General features: G+C 39.8%; 1 pseudogene; it reads right to left on the bottom strand.

The window, feature by feature from the left end:
- Positions 1-11,048: 11,048 nt before the first annotated feature.
- Positions 11,049-11,557, bottom strand: LOC129511013 (60S ribosomal protein L23a-like; annotated as a pseudogene).
- Between the last annotated feature and the right edge of the window lie 241 nt (positions 11,558-11,798).

Here is an 11,798-nt window from a genome sequence, read left to right as displayed (position 1 = left end):
CATTATAGTAAGACACTGAGAACATATTTAGATCTTTATAGATTTAAGACCTTAACTCAGGAGTGTAAAAAATTAACTTTATTTTTATATCAGTAGGCTTAATTTCTATTTTGAGCCTCCATTCCACCCAATAACAACTTAATCTCAGTAAATATCCCCCTCCTTCCTTTTCCTGGGCTGCACTTAAGTTCCAGAGATGAACATGATGTTGAGGCCTCTGGTAGCATCTATTTAAGCTGCCATGTGTTCATTCCTACCTGTGCCCTGCTAGGTACTGGGATGCCTGATTGGTCCTGGCAGTAGAGCCTTTTTGGGTCTGCTGGCTTTTTCAATAAGGTGGGCTCTCTCTCAGGCTTACTGCCTACACATTTCATGTATATACTCATGAACACTCTTTCTTTGTGCCCACATCCTGCTGGGCCCATAAACATTTTATTAGTCCAGAGTGGAGTAAGCAGACTCACTCTTCATGTATTCTTCCAAATCCTTTGATGACGGCATGAATTCTATACCTTGAATCTTTTAGGCCTTGGGTTTTATAACTCCAAAGTTCAGGTTCTTGTAACTCAAAAGCTTTTCACTTGTATTATCCTTTCCTCAAGGAAATAAATGCTGATGATTGCAGAGTAGTGGGGAGTAGGTAGAAGGGAGTATTGTCTCACCACTTAAGTATGTTTCATTCTGTTGCTCCTTTGAACTCCTTTCACAACTTAATTTAAAAAACAAAACCCAAACAAAACCGTTTTTTGTTACTACTTCAAGTTTACCATGGATACAACTAGATTTATATCAGATTGAATTAAGTGTGGAATTTGAGAAAATTGATAGCTGTTTGTTTTTTCTGACATAGTTTAAAATTCTGGAGGAAGAAAATTCAATAATAGCAAACTTCTACTAGCTATCATTTATTGAATACATAGCATATACTAGGTGCTACGCTATAAACACCTGCATGTGTTTCCTAATTTAATTTTTATAGCAATCTTATGAAGGACGGTATTATTCCCTCATATATAAAATTACTTGAGAAAACTGAGGCACAAAGAGGTGAACTAGCTTGCTCAAGATCACACACAGAACCATATAATACTACCATGTTTTATTACATCCGTGCAGAGTAAGGATAGAATCTGGTAAGTGTGTTATTACTTTCTCCATTAAAACATGAAAGTCCAGAAAGAAGTGCTCTTTCAGGGGATCCCTGGGTGGCTCAGCGGTTTCGTGCCTGCCTTTGGCCCAGGGCGTGATCCTGGAGTCCTGGGATCGAGTCGCACATTGGGCTCCCGGCATGGAGCCTGCTTCTTCCTCTGCCTCTCTCTCTCTTTGTGTCTATCATAAATAAATAAAAATAAATCTTAAAAAAAAAAAAGAAAAAGAAGTGCTCTTTCAAACAAGAAAAGCCAAGAACTCTTTAGTATGGCTCTCTGGATCCTGGTTCCTACAGCTTATATGAACCAGCTTATATGATTATATGAACCAGGACCTACTATGTGAATAGAGTAAATTGGTTGAACTACTTTTTCTTTTCTTCTTTTTTAGGATTGTATTTCTTTATTCATGACAGAAACAGAGAGAGAGGCAGAGACATAGGCAGAGAGAGAAGCAGTCTCCCTACCGGGAGCCTGATACAGAACTCAATCACAGAACCCCAGGATCATGACCTGGGCCAAAGGCAGATGCTCAACCCCCAAGCCACCCAGGTGCCCCTGGCTGAACTACTTATAACAGTTTCCAAGGTCAATTTGCAACATACAAAATTATATACATGAGGAAAGCTACAGAACTCTGATGAAAGAAATCAAAGAACTAAATACATGGAGAGATCGCTCATGTTCATAAGTAGAAAAACTCAGTGTTGTCAAGATGCCAGTTCTTTCCAGCCTGATATATACATTAATCAATCCCAGTCAAAACCCTAGGAAATTATTTTGTAGATACTGACAAACTAATTCTAAGCTGATATGGAGAGGGAAAAGGCACAGAATAGCCAGTTCAATGTTAAAAGAGCGAACAGGAGTGCCTGGGTGGCTTAGGCAGTTGAGCATCTGACTCTTGATTTTGGCTCAGGTCATGGTTTTGGAGTGAGACTGAGCCCCACATCAGGCTCCTTGATGGGCAGGGAGTCTGCTTAAGATTCTCTCTCTCTCTCTCCTCTTCTGCCCCTCCCCACCCTACTCTCTATCTCTCTCTCACACACACACACACACACACTTAAAAAAAAAAGAGAGAGAGAGAGAGAGAGAAGGACACAGTCAGAAGACTGATACTACATGACTTCAAGACTTACTATAAAGCTACGGGAATCAAGACAGTGTGGTATATACAAAAGTCTAGACAAATATATCAATCACACAGGATACAGAGCCCAGAAATAGTCAGCTGATAATAATAATAGTAAATAATAAAATAAATACAGCCAACTGATTTTTACAAAGGAACAAAATACATTGGACAAAAGACAGTCTTTTCAACAAATGGTTCTAGAACAACTGTATATCCACATGCAAAAAAAATATATATGAATATAGGGCAGTCTCCGTGGCGCAGTGGTTTAGCGCCGCCTGCAGCCTGAGGTATGATCCTGGAGACCCGGGATCGAGTCCCACATCAGGCTCCCTGCATGGAGCCTGCTTCTCCCTCTGCCTGTGTCTCTGCCTCTCTCTCTCTCTCTCTCTGTGTGTCTCTATGAATAAATAAATATTTTTTAAATAAAATATTTTTTAAAAAATATGAATATAGACACTTACCTTACACCCTTCCCCAAATTAACTCAAAATGGATCACAGAACTAAATATAAAACACAAAACTATAAAACTCTTAGAATATAACATAGGAAAAAAGCTAGATGACCTTGGTTTTGGTGGTGACTTTTTAGTTGCAAGATCAAAGCGATGATCCAAGAAAGAAAAAAAAAAATTAAGGTTTTATTTATTTATTCATGAGAGACACACAGAAAGAGGCAGAGACATAGGCAGAAGGAGAAGCAGACTCCCTGCAGGGAGCCTGATGTGGGACTCGATTCCTGGAGCCTGGGATCATGACCTGAGCCAAAGGCAGACATTCAACCACTGAGCCACCCAGGTGCCCCAAAAGAAAAAATTGATAAGCTGGACTTCATTAAAATTAAACATTTCTGCTCTGCAAAAGACATTGTCAAGAGAATGAAAAGTTAAGCCATACACTGAGAGGAAGTATTTTCTAAAGAGATATCAGATAAAGGACTGTTATCCAAAATACATAAAGAACTATTAAAATTCAACAATAAGAAAATAAACAACCCAATTTAAAAATGGGCCAAACATTCAAATTGGCAAAGAAGAAGTCAAACTCTCCCTCTTCGCCGATGACATGATACTCTACATAGAAAACCCAAAAGCCTCCACCCCAAGATTGCTAGAACTCATACAGCAATTTGGTAGCGTGGCAGGATACAAAATCAATGCCCAGAAATCAATGGCATTCCTATACACTAACAATGAGACTGAAGAAAGAGAAATTAAGGAGTCAATCCCATTTACAATTGCACCCAAAAGCATAAGATACCTAGGAATAAACCTAACCAAAGAGGTAAAGGATCTATACCCTAAAAACTATAGAACACTTCTGAAAGAAATTGAGGAAGACACAAAGAGATGGAAAAATATTCCATGCTCATGGATTGGCAGAATTAATATTGTGAAAACGTCAATGTTACCCAGGGCAATGTACACGTTCAATGCAATCCCTATCAAAATACCATGGACTTTCTTCAGAGTCTTAGAACAAATTATTTTAAGATTTGTGTGGAATCAGAAAAGACCCCGAATAGCCAGGGGAATTTTAAAAAAGAAAACCATAGCTGGGGGCATCACAATGCCAGATTTCAGGTTGTACTACAAAGCTGTGGTCATCAAGACAGTGTGGTACTGGCACAAAAACAGACACATAGACCAATGGAACAGAATAGAGAACCCAGAAATGGACCCTGAACTTTATGGTCAACTAATATTCGACAAAATAGGAAAGACGATCCACTGGAAGAAAGACAGTCTCTTCAATAAATGGTGCTGGGAAAATTGGTCATCCACATGCAGAAGAATGAAACTAGACCACTCTCTTGCACCATACACAAAGATAAACTCAAAATGGATGAAAGATCTAAATGTGAGACAAGACTCCATCAAAATCCTAGAGGAGAACACAGGCAACACCCTTTTTGAACTTGGCCACAGTAACTTCTTGCAAGATACATCCACGAAAGCAAAAGAAACAAAAGCAAAAATGAACTATTGGGACTTCATCAAGATAAGAAGCTTTTGCACAGCAAAGGATACAGTCAACAAAACTCAAAGACAACCTACAGAATGGGAGAAGATATTTGCAAATAACATATCAGATAAAGGGCTAGTTTCCAAAATCTATAAAGAACTTCTTAAACTCAACACCAAAGAAACAAGCAATCCAATCATGAAATGGGCAAAAGACATGAAGAGACATCTCACAGAGGAAGACATAGACATGGCCAACATGCACATGAGAAAATGCTCTGCATCACTTGCCATCAGGGAAATACAAATCAAAACCACAATGAGATACCACCTCACACCAGTGAGAATGGGGAAAATTAATAAGGCAGGAAACAACAAATGTTGGAGAGGATGCGGAGAAAAGGGAACCCTCTTACACTGTTGGTGGGAATGTGAACTGGTGCAGCCACTCTGGAAAACTGTGTGGAGGTTCCTCAAAGAATTAAAAATAGACCTGCCCTACGACCCAGCAATTGCACTGTTAGGGATTTACCCCAAAGATTCAGATGCAATGAAACGCCGGGGCACCTGCACCCCGATGTTTCTAGCAGCCATGTCCACAATAGCCAAACTGTGGAAGGAGCCTTGGTGCCCATCGAAAGATGAATGGATAAAGAAGATGTGGTTTATGTATACAATGGAATATTACTCAGCCATTAGAAACGACAAATACCCACCATTTGCTTCAACGTGGATGGAACTGGAGGGTATTATGCTGAGTGAAGTAAGTCAATCGGAGAAGGACAAACAGTGTATGTTCTCATTCATTTGGGGAATATGAATAATAGTGAAGGGGAATATAAGGGAAGGGAGAAGAAATGTGTGGGAGATATCAGAAAGGGACACAGAACATAAAGACTTCTAACTCTGGGAAATGAACTAGGGGTGGTGGAAGGGGAGGAGGGCGGGGGTGAATGGGTGACGGGCACGGAGGGGGACACTTGACGGGATGAGCACTGGGTGTTATTCTGCATGTTGGTAAATTGAACACCAATAAAAATTAATTTATAAAAAAAAATAAAAAATAAAAATAAAAACATTAAAAAAAAATGGGCCAAAGATCGTATCAGACACCTCACCAAAGAAGATATACACATTCAAATAAGCATATGAAAAGATGTTCTGCATCATATGTCATCAGAGAAATGCAAATTAAAACAAGATACCACTATACAACCATTAGAATGGCAAAATCCACAACACTGATATCAAATGCTGGCAATGATGTGGAGCAACAAGAACTCTCATTCATTGCTTTTGGGACTACAAAATGGTAAAGCCACTTTGGAAGGTAGTCCAGAAATTTCTAACAAAACTAAACAACCCATACCAAACAATCCAGTAACTGAGCTCCATGATATGTACCCAAAGGAGTTTTGTGTGTTAAGTGTACACAAAAACCCTCAACATGGATGTTTATAGCATAATTGCCGAAACTTGGAAGGAACCAAGATGTCCTTCAGTAGATGAATGGATAAATAAATTGTGGAACTTCAGACAATGGAATAGTATTCAGCCATGAAAAGACATGGAGGAAATTTTAAATGAATACTACTAAGTGAAAGAAGCCAATCTTCAGACTACATACTGTACAATTCCAACCATATGACATTCTGGAAAAGGAAATCTATTGAGACAGTAAAAAGATCAGTGTTTGTCAGGGTTTAGGAGGGAGGGAGAAATGAATGGATAGAGCACAGAGAATTTTTAGGTCAGTGAAGCTACTTTATATACTATAATGGTGGATACATGTCATTACACATTTGTCTATACTCACAGAATATGCAACAAGAGTGATCTGTAATATAAACTATGGACTCTGGATAATAATGATGTGTCAGTGTAGGTTCATCAATTATAATAAATGTACCACTCTATAGACAGATATTGATAACAGGGAAGACTAACCACATGTGGGGACAGGGGGTACATGAAAATTCTCTGTACCTTCCTCTCAGTTTTGCTTTGAACTTAAAACTGCTCTGAAAAAAGTCTGTTTTATTTTTCAAATTGTTTTTAAATAGTCTATTTTAAAAAGAAGGAAAAAATTACATACAAGCAAGCAGTTACTGAAACTGCAGAAGGGTATGAACTGAAGCTGATAAAGAATGTTAAACAATAGGTGATTATACGCACATATACACATCTTCTATAGCTGACAATTCCAATTGCTACAGCACTTGAACAAATATCTGTAATGAGAATTTAGTCAAGGCCTTCAAAAATAAAGACAGCTGGTTGTTTTAGTATTACCAATGAGAAAGATTTTATTTAAAAGCATTGGGTAGAATGAAAAGTCATTTTTATTTCACTACTTTCGCCTTTTGCCTTGAAATAAGGGAACAAATGCCACAGTTTTACATTTTTCATTTGAGAAAATGAATAACATGAAAATGACACTGCATGTCACCATAAAACTTCTAAAGTGTCTACTTTAGCCATTTTTTCTCCACCTCACAAAACTGCTTACCTGCTCCTTCTCTCTCTCTCTCCATACTCATAGGCACCTTTTCTCAAACTTCCTTCCCCTTCCCTTTCCTTTCCTTTATATTTCCCTAGTCTTCTCTCAAGTAAAACAGTCTGTAGGCTTTTCCAGTTTTCAGCCAAAGAAATCCTATAGTTGGCTCATTAGTCAAGTAAATAAAGGACTCCTCCTTCCCTAGAAAGGTTGGGAGAGCAGGAGCAGCAATGGAAAACACTCATAATTAACATTTAACATTTAACTTTCCTTTTCACACGTATATATCTCTTATATGAAGACGTTTTTTGATTCTTTCAATAAAAATAAAAATGATATTATACTATACACTCTCCTTTGTAATTGTTTTTTTTCCCATTTAATATATGTTAGACATCTGCTGATGTCAGCATAAATAGGTCTACATCAAGCCCCTTGTTGGGTATAGATTACTTAAATAAACAAAACTTAAAAAAAGAAGAAAATGAAAAACAATGGGAGAAAAGACTTGCATCTGGAATATATAAAGTACCCCTACAATTCCATTGTTAAAAAAAGAAATAACCCAATTTAAAAATAGACAAAAGATCTGAATACATTTCTCCAAAAACCATATATAAATGGCCAATAAGCACAAGAAAAGATGCTCAACATCACTGGCCATCAGCGAAATACAAATCAAAACCACAATGAGATGCTATTTCACATTCACTAGGATGGCTATAATAAAAAAAAGATAGATAATAATAAGTGTTGGAGAGGAAGTGGGGAAATTAGAACCCTTATATACTGCTGGTGGGAATGTAAAATGGTGTAACTGCTTCAGAAAAGAATCTGGCAGTTCCTCAAAGGTTTAAACATATAGTTAACACATGACCCAGCAATTTCACTTCTAGGCATATCCCCAAGAGAAATGAAAACATATGTCCATACAAAAACTTGTAAATGAATGTCCATAGCAGTATTGTTCATAATAGCCAAAAAGCAAAAATAATGCAGACACCAAGAAACTGATGAATAAATAAAACAAAGCATATTCATACAATGGAATATCACAGTGTAATAAAAATGAATGAAGTACTCACATACGCTGTAACAGATGAATCTTGAAAACATGCTAAGCAAAAGAAGCCAGTCATCTGGGGAAGATGGTGGAGTAGGAGGACCCTAGTCTCACCTTGTCCCATGGATACTAGGACTAGGTAACAATCACATCCGTGTAAATAACCCAGAAAATAACACAAAGACTGGCAGAATAAACTCCACAACGAAGTGTAGAGAAGAAGCCACATCAAAGAAGGTGGGAAGGATAGAGACACAGTTGGGAACTAAGAGACTCATGGGGCTGTCTGTGGGAGGGAGGGATGCCATGGGCACAGAGAGGATAGAGAAATAGACCCCCACACCAGGAAGCCAAATGAGAAAGATGACGCCCCATAATACCTGGCTTTGAAAACCAGAGGGGCTGAATTTTTCTTACAACCAGCATGACTTAAAACCTGGAATTTAAAAAAATCATCAGGCTTAGATCTGGGAGAGCCAGAAGGGTAAGAGGAAACTGAGTCCTGGCCCTTAAGGAGACACTACAAAAAACAGCCCACAAAGACACAGCATAGAAGCAGTAGTTTTGAAAGGCCCTTGGGGGGCAGCCCGGGTGGCTCAGTGGCTTAGCGCCACCTTCAGTCCCGGATGTAGTCCTGGAGACCCAGGATTGAGTCCCACGTCTGGCTCCCTGCATGGAATGGAGCCTGCTTCTCCCTCTGCCTGTGTCTGTGCCTCTCTGTCTCTCATAAATAAATAAATAAATAAATAAATAAATAAATAATTTTTAAAGGCCCTTGGGATATATGGGAGGGAGTTATTTGCTAATCTCAGAGCGTGTCCAAGAGGGACAGAAATCACTGGGAAACTCCTCCAGGTACAAAGGAACTGGCAGGTGCCACTTCCTTCCCCTATCCCCAACATAAACACATGGCCACCTGTGAGACTCAGTACCTAACTTGTTGGCAGCTGGCACTGCCATCCAGCCTCTCTGCACTGTGCTTCTTCCAATCTACCCCTTTGGACAGCCCACCTCAGTTCCAGAGTTGCAGAGCCTCTTCCACAGAAAAATGAGGGTGCACAAAGCTTGCTGGCATCCCTGTCCTGCATACAACCACACCCCCATGCTGTGCTTCTGTGAAACTAGATGGAGCACTTCAGTCCCTGCACTGCAGGGACCCTCCTGCACAGGACTAGGGGCATGCAAAGCTTGCTGGCACGACATCCTCACCCCTTACCCCCAGCCCCTCCCAGTGCCATGCCCCAATGGAACCACATTCCTAATGGCCAGAACCAGTAAAAGCTGGTGCCACAGGTCTAGCAGCCTCTACAATGGCCAACACCACTCCAAAGTGACTCCTGCTCCAGAGAGAGGGAAAGATAACTACTCACAGCAAGTCAGATTAGTGGGCTAGAAGCAGACAACTGGTCTGAATGCAGGTCCACCCATGAACAGAAGCTTCTCAGAGGCAATAGAGGGAAAGTGCCCTGCAGTTTGGCACTATTGCATCTCTGGCAAATGCCTGGTCTGACACAAATCAAGCCTAAGGCATACACAGATTGGTCCACTAACACCACAGGGCAGAGAGAGCCACTGCAGACAACTAGACTAAAGGAAAAAGCAGCTCAGCCCCAATAGCAAAGTACACACATCACACATAGGAGACACTCCTGAAGCTCCAGGTTCTGGTGAGCAGGGGACACAGCTGTCTCCTAATACTCAGAAACACACATAGAGATTTAGACAAAATGAGGAGACAGAGGGATATATCCCAAAAGAAAAAACAGGACAAAATCATAGCAAGAGACCTAAGTGAAACAGATAAGTAACATGCCTGATAGAAAATTTAAAGTAATAACCACAAAGATACTCACTGGACTTGAGAAAAGAGTGGAGAACATCAGTGAGACCCTTAACAATGAGATTTTAAAAGAATCAATCAGAGATGAAAAACACAATAAATGAAATAGAAAATACACTAGAGGTGCATGGGTGGCTCAGTCAGTTAAGCATCCAAGTCTTGATTTCTGTTTAGGTCATGATCTCAGGGTCATGGGATCAAGGTCCACATCAGGCTTGTCCCTTTCCCTCTATTTCTCTCTCTCTCTCTCTCTCTCTCTCTCTCTCTCTCTCTCTCAAATAAATAAAGCCTTTAAAAGAAAATACACTAGGGGTGCCCGGATGGTTCAGTTAAGCATATGACTTCTGGCTTCAGCTCAGGTCATGATCTCATGGGTTGTGGGACTGACCCCATGTCAAGTCTCCTCACTCAAGCAGGAAGTATGCTTGGGTTTCTCTCCCTCTTCTCCTACCCTTCTCCCTGCTATCTCTCTCTCTCTCTCTCAAATAAATAAATCTTTTAAAACTGTTTAAAAAAAGAAAATACACTAGATGGAATAAGTAGTAGACTTATTGAATCTAGGGAACTTCCTGAATCTAGGAAAGGAAACAAATCCAGATCCAGAAAGCACAGAGGTCCCCCTACAAAATCAGCCCAAGAAGGTCCACACCAAGACACATCGTAATTAAGATGGCAAAAAGTAGTGGTACAGAGAGAATTTTAAAAGCAGCAAGAGAAAAGAAAGCAGTTAAACACAAGGAAAACCCCTAAGGCTATCGGCTGATCTTTCAGAGAAACTTTGCTGGCCAGAAGAAAGTGGCATGATATATTCAAAGCACTGAAAGGAAAAAATCTGCAGTCAAGAATATTCTGTTCAGCAAGGCTATCATTCAGAATAGAAGGAGAGATAAAGAGTTTAATAAACAAAGGTTAAAGGAATTCATGACCCTTAAACCAGCTCTACAAGAAATATCAAAGAGGACCCTTTGAGTGGAAAGGAAAGACCAGGGGCAGCCCTGGTGGCGCAGTGGTTTAGTGCCGCTTGCAGCCCAGAGTGTGATCCTGGAGACCCTGGATGGAGTCCCACATCAGGCTCCCTGCATAGAGCCTGCTTCTCCCTCTGCCTGAGTCTCCGCCCCCCCCCCCCCCCCGTATCTCTCATGAGTAAATAAAATAAAGTCTTTTAAAAAAAAAAGTTTTAAAAAAAAAGGAAAAAGGAAAGGAAAGACCATAAGCAAGTGTAAGGAAAGGAGGAAGCAAAAAGCAATAAAAATAAATATATTTGTAAAAAATCAGCTAAGGGATTCATACAATAAAAAGAAGTAAATTATAACAACATACACCTAAAATGTGGGAGGAGAGGAGTAAAAAATGAGTTCAAACTTAAGTGACTATCAACTTTTTTTTTTATGGTGAAAAAATTTATATTTAGATTTATAGACGGCTGGACTCAGTTTAGATGATCCCAATTTTGTTGGCAACATCCAAAGCATCATAGTCAGGAGCCAGTCGAACATATGCTTTCTTCTCTCCATCAGGCCTGATCAAGGTGTTGACCTTGGCCACATCAATGTCATAGAGCTTCTTCACAGCCTGTTTGATCTGGTGCTTATTGGCCTTGACATCCACAATGAACACAAGTGTGTTGTTGTCTTCTATTTTCTTCATGGCTGACTCAGTAGTTAAGGGGAACTTGATGATGGCATAGTGATCAAGCTTGTTTCTCCTGGGGGCGCTCTTTCGAGATTATTTGGGCTGCCTTCGGAGACGCAGGGTCTTGGGTCGTCGGAATGTAGGTGACCTGCGGATCTTCTTTTTTTTGTGACTGTGCATGCCTTTCAGCACCTTTCTTAGCTTTCAAAGCCTTTGCTTTGGCTTCGGCTTTGGGAGGGGCAAGGGCTTCCTTCTTCGCCTTCGGCGCCCTCTTCATGAAAGGGCAAGTGACTATCAACTTAATACAGACTGTTATATACAAAGATGTTATACACAAACTGAATGGTAACCACAAATTAAAAAAAAAAAGTAAGAGGCAAAAAACAAAGAGAAAGAAATCCAAGCATATCAGTAAAGAAAGCCAACTAATTGTGAGAGAGGAGACCAAGAGAAGAAAAAAAAAAACTACAAAAACAGCCATAAAACAAGTAACAAAATGACAATACATACATACCTAC

This window comes from Nyctereutes procyonoides, unplaced genomic scaffold (genome assembly GCF_905146905.1).
Source record: "Nyctereutes procyonoides isolate TBG_1078 unplaced genomic scaffold, NYPRO_anot_genome, whole genome shotgun sequence".
NCBI lineage: Eukaryota > Metazoa > Chordata > Mammalia > Carnivora > Canidae > Nyctereutes > Nyctereutes procyonoides.
This window is presented reverse-complemented; position numbering and strand designations above follow the sequence as displayed.